We start from the raw sequence: 16,220 nt of genomic DNA, 5'->3' as shown, positions 1-16,220 counted from the left end.
TTTTAAGCCCCTTATTTGTCTCAAGATGGATGTAACAGGCTTACCTACGAGCTAAAAGCCTTCAGTGCTTTGGAGCCGCCCTGCCTGATTCAGTGCATGGTGCATCAGTCAGTCAGTCCGTTCAGTCGCTCAGTCATGTCCGACTCTGTGTGACTCCATGAATCGCAGCACGCCAGGCTTCCCTGTCCATCACAAACTCCCGGAGTTTACTCAAGCTCATGCCCATCGAGTCAGTGATGCCATCCATCCATCTCATCCTCTGTCGTCCCCTTCTCCTCCTGCCCCCAATCCCTCCCAGCATCAGGGTCTTTTCCAGTGAGTCAACTCTTCCCATCAGGTGGCCAAAGTATTGGAGTTTCAGCTTCAGCATCAGTCCTTCCAGTGAACACCCAGGACTGATCTCCTTTAGGATGGACTGATTGGATCTCCTTGCAGTCCAAGGGACTCTCAAGAGTCTTCTCCAACACCGCAGTTCAAAAGCATCAATTCTTCGGCACTCAGCTTTCTTCATAGGCCAACTCTCACATCCCTACATAACCACTGGAAAACTATTCTACCATTAAATGGAATAGATCTTTACAAGGCTTCTTTTTAATTTATGTATTTATTTTTCATTGTGCTGGGTCTTTGTTGCTGCGCATCAACTTTCTCTAATTGCGGTGAGCAGGGGCTACCTTCCAGTTGTGGTGCACAGGCTTCTCATTGTGGTGGCTTCTCTTGTTGCAGAGCAGGGGCTCTAGGCACAAGGGCTTCAGTCATTGCAGCACATGGGCTCAGTAGATGTGGCTTGCGGGCCCTAGGGCGAGTGAGCTTCAGTAGATGTGGCATGCAGGCTTAGTTATTCTGTGGCATGTGGAATCTTCCCGGACCAGGGATCGAACCCCTGTCCCCTGCACTGGCAGGCCAATTCCTCCACTGTACCACCAGGGAAGTCCTTTACAAGGCTTCTTAATATAGAAGCTTGAGATGTATGGACATGCTTCTGTTACCTGTTGCAGCATGGGATGGTGGCCCCCTCCCACGGTACTGCTGAGCCTAACCATTCACTCACTCACGAAGTAGCCTTGGAAAGCTGGGCATGGTGTGCACCTAGAAAAAGAACAAAGGGGAAGTTTCCAAGAAAACCTGATTGGCAAAAATGAAGTAATTCAGATGAGCCCTTGGCATCTACTCTGGCTAGCGTCTGCTGGATCAGCCCTTAGGGGCCACTGCAAATATGAAGCAGAAATTCCTTCTGGGAAACCAGACACTGGAGCAGGGCCAGAGGCAATGGGCTTTGGAATCAGAAGCTGAGTTTGTGCTCTGGCCCTGCCACGTACTAGCTGTGTGACATTTTGCAGGAGACTAAACCTCCTGGAGACACATTTTTCTCACCTGTACAATGTGGCTTCTTGTGTTTGTGCTTAGTCGCTCAGTTGTATACAACTCTTTGTGACTCCATGGACGATAGCCTGCCAGGCTCCTCTGTCCATGGGATTCTCCAAGCTAGAATACTGGAGTGGATTGCCATGCTCTGCTCCAGGGAATTTTCCCAACCCAGAGATCAAACCCAGGTCTCCCACATTGCAGGCGGATTCTTTACCGTCTGAGCCGCCAGGGAATAATAACTTATTTCTGGGTTATGAGGATTACTTGATAATCCACACAAAACAACATCTAGAACACTGTGTAAGCGTGTAATAAATGTTATTGTTTTAAGATAATATTTTGAGATAATTATGTTCTTTAACTGTAGGTCCCCTTTTCCTTCTTTTCTGTCCCCTTCCACCCAACCCCTCCTTGAGCAGATCTACCTTCACAGCGTTTGTTGAAGAAAGAGACTATGAGACTTCCTGACTTTTGTTTACAGAAGTTTGAGTCCCGGTAGACTCCTCAGGCAAGTCCCGGTAGATTTCTCAGGCAAGAATACTGGAGTGGGTTTCCATTTCCTTCTCCAGGGGATCTCCCTGACCCAGGGATCAAATGCACATCTCCTGCATTGTCAGGCGCATTCTTTACCTCTGAGCCACCGGGAAAGTCCCTCTACCACTCTAAACCTTGACGATTCCAGGGAGCATTTGAAAAACATTGACCCTTCAGAAAATAAAAAGGTAGGTTTTCCATCAACTAGGGAGAATGGGCAGTGGCGGCGGCGGTGGTGATGGTGGTATAGAAATGGAGAATAAATGGAGTTACCAAAAATAAAGTTATATTTCCCACACAATGGTGTTTGAGATTTGTGCACCAAGATTTGTATAAAATTCCAGAATTTGTGATGTCTTAAGGCTATAGTTTAAAACATTAACTCTTGTGGTTTCACTAGAAGTGTTGACATAGATGCGGGGGTGGGGGGCGGGCAATAGGAGAAAATCAGCATAAACCTCAAGTGTATCTTGGAATTTGCTACCTTCAGTGTCTATTGGCATCCTTTCACTTGCTCATGAAAATTAAATGAACCAGGCTGGCTTGATGAGCAGCACACAAGAAAGACGTTCTGCAAATGTGCTTACTAGGTTGTGAGGCTGGAAGCCTCCTTTCCCCCAGCTTTTCTCCTTCCCTAAAATCTTTTTTCATTTGTCAGTGCCTTTATTTTTTTTTTAGCTGCATTTAAAATGTTTTTTTATTATTTCTGCATGAGTAAGACTATGTGTCATTTCAGCCTCCTTGTCAGCTTCTGTTTCACTTTCATTAAATTTGTTGATTGAGTGTGAAGGAGGAGGCACCGTCATCATTTTCAGATTTTGTTCTTATGGGCTAGATCTCTCTTGGAGCAATGCTGTGATCTCTACTGCAGTTTTGTAATGATGCTCTGGAAAGATAGGGTGAGATGAGGGAAGGCACTTTATCCCTTCCTTCTCTCTTTCTGTGGCTTCAGAGAGGCAGTAAAAGAGGGGAGGAGGATACTTATGTTTCCCCTCCCTTCATTCATTCTTTCATTTCCCATCACATATGTTTACCAGCACTTTCTGGCTGGCAGACACTGCTTTGGGAGCTGGAGGTACAACGGACAACAAAAACAGGGTTGGTTCCTGCCCTCATGGAGCCTATGGTCTGGTGGTGAGATAGACCTTTTTTTTTTTTTTTTTTAATTATTTATTTATTTGACTGTGCTGGGTCTTAGTTGCAGCATGCCAGATCTTTTAGTTGTGGCATGTGAACAGTTGAGGCATGTGCAATCTAGCTCCCTGACTAGGGTTAGAACCTGGGCCCCCTGCATCAGGAGTGAAGAGTCTTAGACACTGGACTACCAAGAAAGTCCCACATTTATCCTCTTAATAATTTTTTAATTTTTTAAAATACTTATTGATTTCAGCTGTGCTGGGTCTTAGTTTACAGCATGTGGGATCTAGTTCCCTGACCAGAGATCGAACCCAGGCCCCCTGCATTGGGAGCTCAGAGTCTTAGCCACTAGACCAGGGAAGCAACCCAATAAACATTCCAAAGATTCTCAGGACCAGAGAAGTCCTGAGACAGACTTCAGTCAAACAAAACATGAATTAGTGTCTAGTTACCCCTAAAGATCCAGATCTAATTGAGCTGGAGAAGGGTCCAGGCATCAGAATTTTTTATAAGCTCTGTAGGTAATTCTAACAGGCTTCCATGGCTGGGAATCACTGGGCTAGATCACACAGTTCTAATCAAGCAGCATGAAGCATTTTTATTTACCTTACAACAATGGTGAAGTTACTGAAAAGATGTGGTATAGTAAGATTTGAGTATTATTATTTTTAATAAGCTTTATTTTGAAATAATTATAGATATGCATAAAGTTGTAAGAAATAATACAGACAGATCCTATTTCCCCTTTACCCAGTTTTCCCCAATGGTCACATGTTGCAAAACTGTTGATATAATACAATATCACAGCCAAGATACTGTCACTGATACAGTCAAGTACAGAATATTTTTAACACCATAAAGATCCTTCCTGTTGTCCTTTGATAGCCATGCAAATTCCTTCATATCCTCCCAACTCCTGGTGATCATTAATGTAATCTCTATATGTTTGTCATGTCTAAATCTTGTCATTTTCAACAATGTTATAGAATGGAATCACACAGTATTTAACGTTTTGGAATTGGCTTTTTCATCTCAGCATAATTGCCTGGAGATTCATAAAGGTTGCTTATGTGTCAGTAGTTTCTTCCCTTTTCACTGAGTAGCAGTAGTCCACAGTACGAATGTACCGCAGCTAAACCATTCATATATTAGAGGACATGGGGGTTGTTTCCAGTGTTTGAAGATTATAAATGGAGCTGCTAAACATTCATCTGAATGTAAGTCTTTATTTCTCTGGGATGAAACCTCAACATTGTAATTGCTGTGTTATATGATATTAACATGTAGAATCTGTCATGCATAAAGAAACTATCAAGTTGTTCCAGAGTGGCTGCACCATTTTACATTCCCAACAGTAAAGAATGAATGATTCGGTTTTCCCTCATTTTCATCAGCAAGTAATGTCACTATTTTTTTTAATTTAAACTATTCTGATAGGTATGGACTTCCCAGGTGTCACTAGTGATAAAGAACCTGCCTGCCAATACAGGAGACATAAGAGACACAGGTTTGATCCCTGGGTCAGGAAGATCCCCTGGAGGAAGGCATGGCAACCCACTCCACTATTCTTGCCAGGAGAATCCCATGGACAGAGGAGCCTGGTGGGCTACAGTCCCTGGGGTCAAAAAGAGTCAGATACGACTGAAGTGACTTAGCAGCAGCAGCATTCTGATAGGTATACAGTAATATCTTGCTGTGGTTTTAATTTGCATTTTCCTAATGACTAATGGTGATTGCAGCCATGAAATTAAAAGATGCTTACTCCTTGGAAGGAAAGTTATGACCAACCTAGATAACATATTAAAAAGCAGAGACATTACTTTGCCAACAAAGGTCCGTCTAGTCAAGGCTATGGTTTTTCCAGTGGTCATGTATGGATGTGAGAGTTGGACTGTGAAGAAAGCTGAACACCGAGGAATTGATGCTTTTGAACTGCAGTGTTGGAGAAGACTCTTGAGAGTCCCTTGGACTACAAGGAGATCCATCCAGTCCATCCTAAAGGAGATCAGTCCTGGGTGTTCATTGGAAGGACTGATGCTGAAGCTGAAACTTCAATACTTTGGCCACCTGATGTGAAGAGTTGTCTCACTGGAAAAACCCTGATGCTGGGAGGTATTGGGGCAAGAGGAGAAGGGGACGACAGAGGATGAGATGGCTGGATGGCATTACCGACTCGATGAACATGAGTTTGAGTAAACTCCAGGAGTTGGTGATGGACAGGGAGGCCTGGCATGCTGCGATTCATGGGGTTGCAAAGAGTCAGACACGACTGAGTGACTGAACTGAACTGAACTGAACTGAATGACTAATGAGCCAAGCATCCTTTTGTGTGCTTACTTGCCCTTCGAATATGCTCTTTGGTACAGAGTTTCTTCATTCCCTTTTATATTCCAGGTACTAGTCCTTTTTGTTGAATATGTGGTTTAGAAATACCTTTTGCCATTCTGCAACTTGTTTTTCATCCTCTTAACAGAGTCTTGCAGAGCAAAAGTTTCTAACTGTGATGAAGTCTAATTTTTTTCCTTTTATGAATCATGCTTTTGGTGTCAAGTATAACTCTGCCTAGTCCAAGATCATGAAGAATTTCTCCTATGTGTTTTACTAAAAGTTTTATAGTTTTCTTTTTTACATTTAACTTTTGTAAACCACTTTGAGTTAATTTTTCTGTAAAATGTGAGTTTGGAGTCAAGGTTCATTTTTTCCCCCTATGAATTTCTCAACACCATTTGTTAAAAATGCTGTCTTTACTCCATTGAATTTCTTTTACATCAGTGTCAAAACATCATTTGTGCACATTTGTGTGAACCAAACTCTGGGTCTTTCTGTTCTGTTCCATCAATCTACAAGTCTATTCCTCTGCCAGCACCACAGTCTTGACTATAGTGGCTATATAATAAGTACTGAACCTAGGTAGAAGGATATATTTCCTTTTGGTTAATAATACAAGTCAAGAGAAAATATGGATAGACTGTACAGTGGAAACAATTATTCTAGACAGAAGTTTTGTTATTTACAGATATCTCTATGTCCCTAATACACTATTTCTGATAAAGTAAAATGTGATAGGCAAAATTTCTACACACCAATGATTTTATTTTATGAGGGGCCTGTGAATGTGGGAATGTTCAGTTGCTTCAGTTGCGTCTTTGCGACCCTATAGATGGACCTAGATATTATCATACTAAGTGAAGTAAGTCAGATAGATAAATACCGTGTGATATCACTTATATGTGGAATCTAAAATATGACACAGATGAACATATATATATGAAACAGAAACAGAGAACAGACTGGTGGTGGCAAAGAGGGAGGGGGTGGGGGAAGGAAGGACTGGGAGTTTGGGGTTAGCAGATGCAAACGATTATATATAGGATGGATAAACAGCAAGGTTCTACTGTATAACACAGGGAACTCCATTCAATATTCATAATGGAGAAGGATATTTTAGAGAAATGTACATACATATATCTATGTATAACTGAATCACTTTGCTGAATAGCAGAAATGAACACAACATTGTAAATCAACTTTACTTCAATAAATTTTCTTTCAAAAGGAATTTAAACCTTTAGTTAACCAAAGGAAGCCTATGGATGAAATTGTGCCACAAATCAAAAGGGTATTAACCGAAAGAGAAGTCCTGATGCTGATGGGGGGACAGTGAAGATATTAGGGACCCCTGCCCCACTGCAGAAAGAATATTCAAGACCAGAGGCACAGAAGAGCAGACAAGGTGTGGCTCTCTTGAGAGATAATAAAACCTTTTCCAGTAGGGGAGCCACCAAACAAGAGCTTCATAGTGTTAACAGGGGTAGATTTTAACAGAGAAATAGCACTTTTCCTCAAGTTAGCAGCATGAAGTAACCCACAATAAGTAGTAGACACCCTACAGCTATCAAAAAATTTCTGATATCGGCAACTGGGTAACAGACATTCATGTTTAGGTAAGAAAACTGTTAAAATGTATTCACGATGCCACTTTTCTTTACTTGGTGCAGTTTGCCCAGGTACTAGGATTTACCTCTCAGACTCCATTGTTAGATCAAGTAGCCTATTCTATATGTAATATAATATCTATATGTATAATAAGCCTATTATACATATAATATAAATAATAATTTGTTATTCAACAAAAATCCATTTTTAAATTAAAATGCTCTAATGAGTAGCTTCTTCCATTGTGTACATTGAAGGAGTGTCACATGCTGGGTCTAGAAAACTACAAACAGAAATGTGCATTGTTGACTGTACATTAGAACCACTTGGGGAGATGTGAGAAGTATTCTTGCCAGGGGGCCCACTTTAAAAAAATTCTCATTCAGTGAGTCCAAGAAAGGTCCAAATTTGAATATTTATTTTCTAGAGAGACATCACCATACACTGGCTTCCCTAAATGGAATTACTAGGCATAAAAGGAAATGATCAGCTGTTGTCGGGTTGCCGTCAAGCCTGTGGAGCTGTAAACCTTTAAAGTTCCCAACCTTGCCACTTTTTTCCATCACTTGGAAACTCACAAAAATCTTGAGGTCTAGCTGTACCCACACCAATAAAATAAAAACTCTGGAAAAGGAATTTAGGTATCAGCTTTAAAATATTTATAGACAAGGTCCAGAGTCAGGATTTAAATGAGTGGCTTTATTATTAGAGATGCTCCACAAGAATTAGAACCGGCGGTCCTTAGGTGTTGGTCCTTATGGAAACTGATTGATCAAAACATTTCTTTAAACTTCTGATCCTCATTGCTTCAGTTCTATTAGCTATCACTCTTCACCTAGGGTTTTTAAAAGGCACTGGTTGCCTAAAGGTACCGGTCAATTTAATACTCATCATCTGAGACAGTATTCTCAATGTATGGAGGCTCTTTTACAAATTCATCAGGATTCTGTTGTGGCTAAATGGTGAAGCACAATTATCTCAGCATTGACCTAAATTAGACCTCTAGCAGGGAATTTCAAGTCTATATTTACTGCATGCTTGTGCAGTTAAAGGACAGAACTGTTTTATGAAATAGGCAGTAATGAACACAAGAAGTCTCATATTAAACAAACAGATATTGCTAAACACATGACCCTAATTAACACATTTGCTAACAGTTCACTATTTTTAGGAACAACAAGCTGAGCATAGCATTAAATCTGTGACATAGGTTCCAAATTTAAAAAGAAATATTTCTTTGTAAGCAAATGATTTTTTTTAAATAGTAGAAAGCCATTTTCCACGGGCATTGTTCAGAGTTGCTTTGGTTTTTTTTCAGAGCAGTCAACACATTTTATAATATCCCTGAAAATCATTTTAAACTCAATTTATTCCAATGCATGGACAGACCATAAATATAGCTTTGTCTGAGTACAGTAGTGAAAGAAAAACAGCATCACATTTATGTAGATACCTGATAACTTGAATTTCAAATTTAAAGAAAGAAAAACAGATAGAAATGCACTCAGTTTTAATGTTTACCTTTAACATGGATGGCCCTAAGCAAAACTTGGAAGTAAATCTAGATTGGTTTGTAGTTTCCCTACACTTCTGGGAGCCTAATCAGTTGCTTTGAGCCTTTTTTTTTTTTTTTTTTTTTCTTCTCCTCTCTTTTTCAGAACTGATAGCCTCCCCTCTCAAATCTTACCTCTAAAAAGAAATCAAATCTGTATTGTTTATCTGTTCCTTAATAAAAATGTTCTTTTTCTAATAAAAGCCCTCCCAAGGATATTAGCATTTTAAGATTTTCTTCATTATTCTTATAACAATAATAATGGTAGTGGTTGTTGTTAAAAAGGAACAGTCATACCCTGAAGGAAATGAGTTAGAATAATATTGAATCAGGAAATTTTTTTGTGCTCCCAGCCAGTAATGCTTGGAAAAAGAAAAAAAAAAAAAAAAAGCAACCCATTACATATACTTACATCTTAAAAAGAAAAAAGAATTACTACACAAATGCCTTGTTGTGCCAAAAGGACGAAAAACGAATTTAGAATGTGTGTGTGTGTGTGTGTATACATATATATATATATGTGTGTGTGTGTGTGTGGATTTAAAGATGCACCTCAGACTACCATCTAGAATGCATGACTCAGAGAAAAGAGATTTGGGAGCTCAAAGAAGCAGCAATTATTATGAATTCATAGAGGTGGTGATGATTCCATGGAGATGGTAGGATACAAATTAGACATTTATGGGAAGGAAAATTTCATTTAACAGTTCAGTCCATCTGTACATTTGATTTCATGCAGACTGAACATCTAGATGATTGACTTATTAAACCTATGACAAAATGAATTTTAGGTTTTTGTTGTTTTTGCTTTAAGAGATGACATGTTGGAAAAAATTGAGGAACTATTTCCTCAGAGGCAGAGATCTTTAGACATGAGGAGACATTAAAGAAGTGAATTTTAAGATGCTTCAAAGAGAGAAAAACAGCAATAGAAATGCACTTGATTTCAATTTTTTACCTTTAACATGGATGGCCCTAAGCAAACTGCGAAGTATATCTAGATTTGTTTGTAGCATCCCTACCCTTCTGGGAGCCTAATCAGTTGCTTAAATAAGACTATCCTTTAAGCTTAGTCATTTAATAAATTTTGATTCTTGCTGCCCTCTCCTTTAGTTTGCACATAAATTACCTCCTTGTAGCACCCTATAACCTCACTCCCGTCTCCAGACTTCTCCAAGATTATTTAATGACCTACCTTTTTCTCTTCTACCTTCACCGACAATATCACCTCTACTTCTAAGTCATTGCCTCAACTCTGAAGTCTGACCACTGCTACCACCATGCTGACAACATTACTCTTCATAAAAGAATGTTGAGGGCTATCTCTCTAGAAATGTTAATTTAAACCAAGGCTCATTTCTATCTCCCCATTTCAGTCCCCCCTGCCGAGGAGATGTCTCAGCTTCACTGTCTAATTTTAGCTGAGGAAGGACTGTAGATTAAAATGAATTAGTAAGAATGAAGATACTTTTAGCAAAATTTTAAAATATTATTACTCTACATGTTGTATCTAGGAATACTCAAATTAGTAATTGCATTTGTGATAAGCATATGAATCACTAAATGAAACAGGTTAATATGTTAACTGTTCGAAAAAAAAAAGACATCTTGACATGTCAAGATGCATAATGAAAGGGGAGGCAGAAATTTAGAATCAGAGGCAGAAAAAAAGAGAGGAAGACAACAGACACAACTCTGGTGGATGGGGAAGGCTCACCAAGAGGAGGAACCTGCAAAGCACACACAGCGGGACAATCATGAGGCAAGGGTTGACTGAAGGACTGTCCTGTTATGAGTAGCCCATGAAGGAGCAAATATAAAGCTCTCCTTTCTGTCCCACCCAGGCTCAGAACATCACTGCTGTTTCTACTCCTGGATATTCCCAGTGTTACTGCAGGTTCACACGGAGAATTATTCCTGGGACCCTCGCTGTCATCGTTACACAATTTGATCCCACTCCACTGTTAGGAATTTGTCTCTTTCTTTCTCTTCCCCATCTGAAACTCTGGCTAAAGGAAACACTCGTGGCCCAAATATGCACCATATTTTCCCATCTTTAGGTCTCTGCTTAGTACTGACTCCACCTAAAATGTCTAGCCCCATCATTTCTACCCATCCTTCAAGCCCAGCTCAACTCTTTAATGGGTAAATGAATAACTGAACAGAAGCTTAAGGACAATCTTGATCACAGTCACATAGCCTAGATTCTCTGTATGGCCTGAAGTCCACCAGCAGTGTTGTCCTTTGAATATATCACCACTACACATTTTTAATCAGTACTCATAGCAATTCCCATAGCTTCATTTACCAAATGTCAAAGGGAAAATATGTACCCAAAGTTCTCATACCCAAACCGTAAATTGCTTTTGCAAATATAGCAGTAATCAAAAAGTGCTCAAGTTTCCCTTCTGAGCTACAAAGTCAATGTCCTGCCTGCCCTCCACCCCTTGGTTCTATGTTTTCAACTTTCTCCTCTCTTTCTTGTTCATTTACCGATTTTAGTACTTTTCCTGCTACTAGTTTGTGTGACATAATCCTGTAGGGAATCAAGTTGATGCTTCCAATTAGATTCATTACAAGTTCCCTTAAGAAGCGATTAGAAAGACAGAATCCCAAGTGGCAGATTCCCTCAGCAATCCCAGCATCATTTTCGGGGTGCTTGCCAACACCAGACCAGGTTTTAAATACCACACTTACCACTCTCTCACCAAGGGATCCTGGGAAGCTTGTAAAATTGGGAGTGCAATTGTGCTTTACTGGAAGCCCTTATATGGTGATAACAAAGAAAGGAGAAATGTGAAAGCCTCATGGATAGGTAGTTTGGAGTGGTGGTTAATCAGTGCATGTCCCTATAGTCAGTGATGCTGGGCTTAAACTTCAGTGACACAACTCACTAGCTATAAGATTTGGGATTACTTAACGTCTCTGAGACTCAATTTTCTTATCTGTAAAATGGGTATAATGATAGCACCTTGGAGAATTAAATGAAGTCTGCACAATAGTTGGTATATAGTATTCAAATAAATAAAAGCTACTCATCACCATGAAAAGTGACAATCTAGGGAATCATGAATTGCCTCTGATTTCAAAACCATGACCTTGCAGTTGCAAAGCTATTTGTAATCACTTCAGACAATAAGGAAGATGGAAAAAAGGGAAGGAAATGGGAAAGAGGTTTGCCTATTCTCGTGACTCCAGGCTCTCACTGTTGCCCAACTCTTTATACAAGTATAATTGAGGTAATATTGTGAAAATATTTTTCTTTACTTTCCTTTATAAATCTGGTTCCCTGCAGCCATTCCGCTAGTAGAGCCTGAGGAAATCCTTAATCGGAATAGAGAAAAATATGATGTGAGTGAATTCCTCCCTTTAGCCTGATGGGTTGTGGGGAAAAACAAAAATAAAGAAAAAAACATAACAGGAAAAAGGACAAGCACTATGCCTCCTGTATATTGTCACCCTGCTTATTTAACTTATATGCAGAGTACATCATGTGAAATGTTGGGCTGGATGAATCTCAAGCTGGAATCAAGATGGCCGGGATAACAACAACCTCAGATATGCAGATTGATTTCATTCTAATGGCAGAAAATGAAGAGGAACTAAAAAGCCTCCTGATGAGGGTGAAAGAGGAGAGTGAAAAAGCTGACTTAAAACTTAACATTCAAAAGCTAAGACCATGGCATCCAGTCTCATCACCTCATGGGGAAAAAGTGGAAGCAGTGACATTTTATTTTCCTGGGCTCCAAAATTACTGCAGATGGTGAATGCAGCCATGAAATTAAAAGACACCTTCTCCTTGGAAGGAAAGCTATGACAAACCTAGACAGCATATTGAAAACCAGAGACATCCCTTTGCCATCAAAGGTCCATATAGTCAAAGATATGGTTTTTCCAGTAGTCATGTATGGATGTGAGAGTTGGACCATAAAGAAGGCTGAGCACTGAAGAATTGGTGCTTTTAAATTGTGGTGCTGCAGATGATTCTTGAGAGTCCCTTGGACAGCAAAGAGATCAAACCAGTCAATCCTAAAGGAAATCAACCCTGAATATTCATTGGAAGGACTGATGCTGAAGCTAAAGCTCCAATACTTTGGCTACTTGATGTGAAAAGCAAAATCATTGCAAAAGACCCCAAAGCTGGGAAAGATTGAGAGCAAGAGGAGAAGGGGGCGACAGAGGATGAGATGGTTGGATGGCACCACCGATTTGATGGGCATGAGTTTGAACAAAGTCTGGGAGATAGTGAAGAACAGGGAAGCCTGCCATGCTACAGCCCATAGGGTCACAAAGAGTCAGACACAATTTAGCAACTAAACAACAATATTATGCTCCCTCAAGGTCACAATCTGGAATAGGGTAGAAGAAGAGATGAAACATAAACTGGTAGAGAGCCAGACACAGAAGCAGAGGGAATTGTACCACAATTTGTTGAGAACTCTGAGAGGAGACTGCCATATAGAATGTCCTCACCATACAGAACTACCACAGTACAATGAAGATGGCAAGGTGTTACAGTTCATCAGAGAGAGGACCTGTGTGCCCCTTTTCCATACCTGCTTTGGCTCTTAAGTGTCAGAGTTCCAAGCATTCCCACAGTCCCCTGCGGGAGACAAGGTAAGTAACAGAACTGGCAGCCTTGATAACAGCTATGGTAGGGCTTCAGGGTTAGGTGTAACATAACCCTAAAATTGAGGCTAAAGGGGAGATGCCTTTCAGTCAGGGGTCAGAGAGAAGTCCTGACTGATACTTGATGAATCTGTTCACCTTAGATTGGGACTTGAACCCATGTTTCAGGACTCAAACCTGGTCAAAACCCAGCTTGGGACTCTAACCCACATGGCCAGGACTCAAACTCAGCCAAACCCCACAGTCTTCCAACTGAGATCACATGCCTGGTTTCAGGACTTATTGAAGCTCAGGTTCTTGATGTCTCTTGGCAGAAAGAATTCAGTGAGAGACAAAGTGATAGTGGGTTTATTTAGAGAGAAACACATACCACAGACAAGAGTGTGAACTGTTGCGGAGGATGAGTGTGGCTATAAAATCTGGTGTAGTTAGCTTTTATGGGCTGGCTAATTTCATAAGCTAATGAATGGGAGGATTATTCCAACCATTTTGGGGAAAGGGCAGAGATGTCCAGGAATTGGGTCACCACCCACTTTCTGGTCTTTGAGGGTCAGCATTGGAGCTGTCATGGTGCCTCTGGGTATATCATTTAGCTTGCTGATGTGTTACAACGAGGGTATACTGAGGACCAAGTCAAAGTTGACTTGTCTGCCATCTTGGACCCATTTGATTCTAATCAGTATATGTTGTGTCCTCAGGCTATGCCATTCTTTTAAATGGGCCCTGCTCCCTTCCCTCCTATTTCCTTAGGGTCTGTGCTCCTGACTGACATAGGGTGGAGTGGGTCTAACTGAGCCAAAGAACAACATTGAACTTAGGAAAGCATCATTCTAAGGCTGCAGAAACCTAACTAGATCAGCTACCCTGAAGCAGAGGCCCAGGTCAGAAAAGGACCTGTACTTAGATAAAAGCCTATCTCTCTTGTCATAATGGGGTGCAGATGTCCAGATACCATGCTGATAGAGAAATGGGAAATGAATAGAGAGGAAACTGAAAAGATGGCTCATCTACCCTCTTTGGAAAATAATTTTGCCCAAAGAAAAATCTGGCCTTTACTCTGGGAGGTAATACCTAAGTCATTGGAATGTCCTGCCTGATAAGACTGTCTGTTTGCCCTGGGAGCCTTAGGGGCACACTAGATAATCTACGCTAACAATGTGATTTATGGTTGGGGCTTTGGGCCACCCATCAGCACAACCTCTGGAGAAGCTGGAAACTAAGATGCAGGTGGTCAATCATATCTATGTGACTGAACCCCAGTAAAAACAGTGGTTGCTGTGGCTCAGCTGAGCTTCCCTGGCTGACAACACTCTGTGCGGATTGCTATATGTCATTGCTGAGAAGTTAGCCCTGTCAGAGACTCCTCTGGGAGAGGGCAATTGGAAGGTTTGTGTTTGGAATTCTTCCGGACTCAGACCCCAGGCATTGCTTTCCTTGGTCAATTTCAATCTGTAAACTTTTGCTGTAATAAACCATCATCATGAGCATAACAATGTTAAGTGAGTTCTACAAGTATTCTAATGAATTATTGAAATTGAAGGTGGTCTTGAGGACTCTCGATGTCCACACACTTCAAGGAAATTGAGTCACCTGGCACAGTCAGTGAGGAAAATCACATCTCTTGGAGAAATAAAGAAGCCTCATTGGTCTTGTCAACATTGAGTGACTCTTTGTAAATACATGAACCTACTACCAAAGCAAGTAAGGTCTCCTCACCACTCCAAATGAAACATGGATGAGGAAATCAGGACTGGTAAGTCCTTCTTCCCTCAGAGTAAGGAAGAGGACATGAGCAGTGCCTTCCAATGTTTTAAAGCTGTCATGTGAGAAAAGAACTAGGATTAGTTTGTCTGGCGAGAGGGTTATATAAAGTCCAGCAGAGGGAAGTTACAGACGGCCAGGTTATTCTAAGACAAACTTAGTGACAAAAAGAGGCCTCCAAAAACAGATGGGGCTGACTCAAAGACAGGTGAGTGCTCCACCATCAGAGATCTAGAAGTAGAGGCTGGATGACCCCTTGAACTGATTTTGTGTAAGGAGTGAGAGTTGACGCAAATGTTCTTTAAGATGCAGTCCAAGTTAAGAGACTATGATTGAGATGTAAGAGAATGTGACAAAAAGGTGAGCCTATGTATGGGTATATTATTCTTTCAACTTTTCTGTAGGGTTTGAAATTTTTTTAAGTTGGAAAACAAACAAAGAAGGAAACTACTTGGTGGCTAAAAATCTTAAATCACTCTAGAAATAAACAGAAAATTTTGTTTGTTCCAACATGCTAAGTTTAGACTCAAGGATAATGGGTATTCCATCTGACAAAAAATAAATGATAGTACCTGCATTTTGCCATTACTGACACATCTTGATATTAAGTCCATTTGTAGTTAGTGATTGCTATGGACTGAATTACATCTCCCCCACATTTATGTGTTGAAACTTTAATCCCCAAGGTGAATTTATTTGAAGTTAGAAGCTTCAGGAGATAATAAAGGTTAAGTGAGGTCATAAGGGTGGTGCCCTAATCTGATAGATAGGTGGCCTTATAAGAAGAGGAAGAGAAAAAAAGCTTTCTTCTTCTCTCCTCCATGTGAGGACACAGTGAGAAGGCAGCTATCTACATCAGAAATAAAGCTCTTACCACAAACCTGTTGGACCTTGATCTGGAACTATCCAGCATACAGAACTGTGAGAGAATAAACATCTATTGTTAAAGCCACCTAGTCTATGGCATTTCATTATGGCAACCCTGGTAGACTAAGACAGTGGTCCTTCACTGATTTACTAACTTATTTCCTCCCTATATAACATTATTTATATTACTGCAGCTTTTATATATATATATTACTGCCTCTATAAATATACCTTAGTATATTTATAGAGGCAGAGAAAGCATTAACAGTGGCATTTTTGGAAATAGATTTTGGTGTGCTACCTTGCAAGCACACAGTACAGAGCAAGTGATGGTGATAACAATTACTGCAGGACTGACTGAAGAACCTCTTGTCATAGGAGGAGATAGCAAGGGAAAATCAGGAGCCTTGTGGATAAAAACTCACTATATGAAGTA

Source organism: Cervus canadensis, chromosome 8, assembly GCF_019320065.1.
Source record: "Cervus canadensis isolate Bull #8, Minnesota chromosome 8, ASM1932006v1, whole genome shotgun sequence".
NCBI classification, from domain to species: domain Eukaryota; kingdom Metazoa; phylum Chordata; class Mammalia; order Artiodactyla; family Cervidae; genus Cervus; species Cervus canadensis.
The sequence above is the reverse complement of the archived record's forward strand: the minus strand, read 5'-3'. Positions refer to the sequence as shown.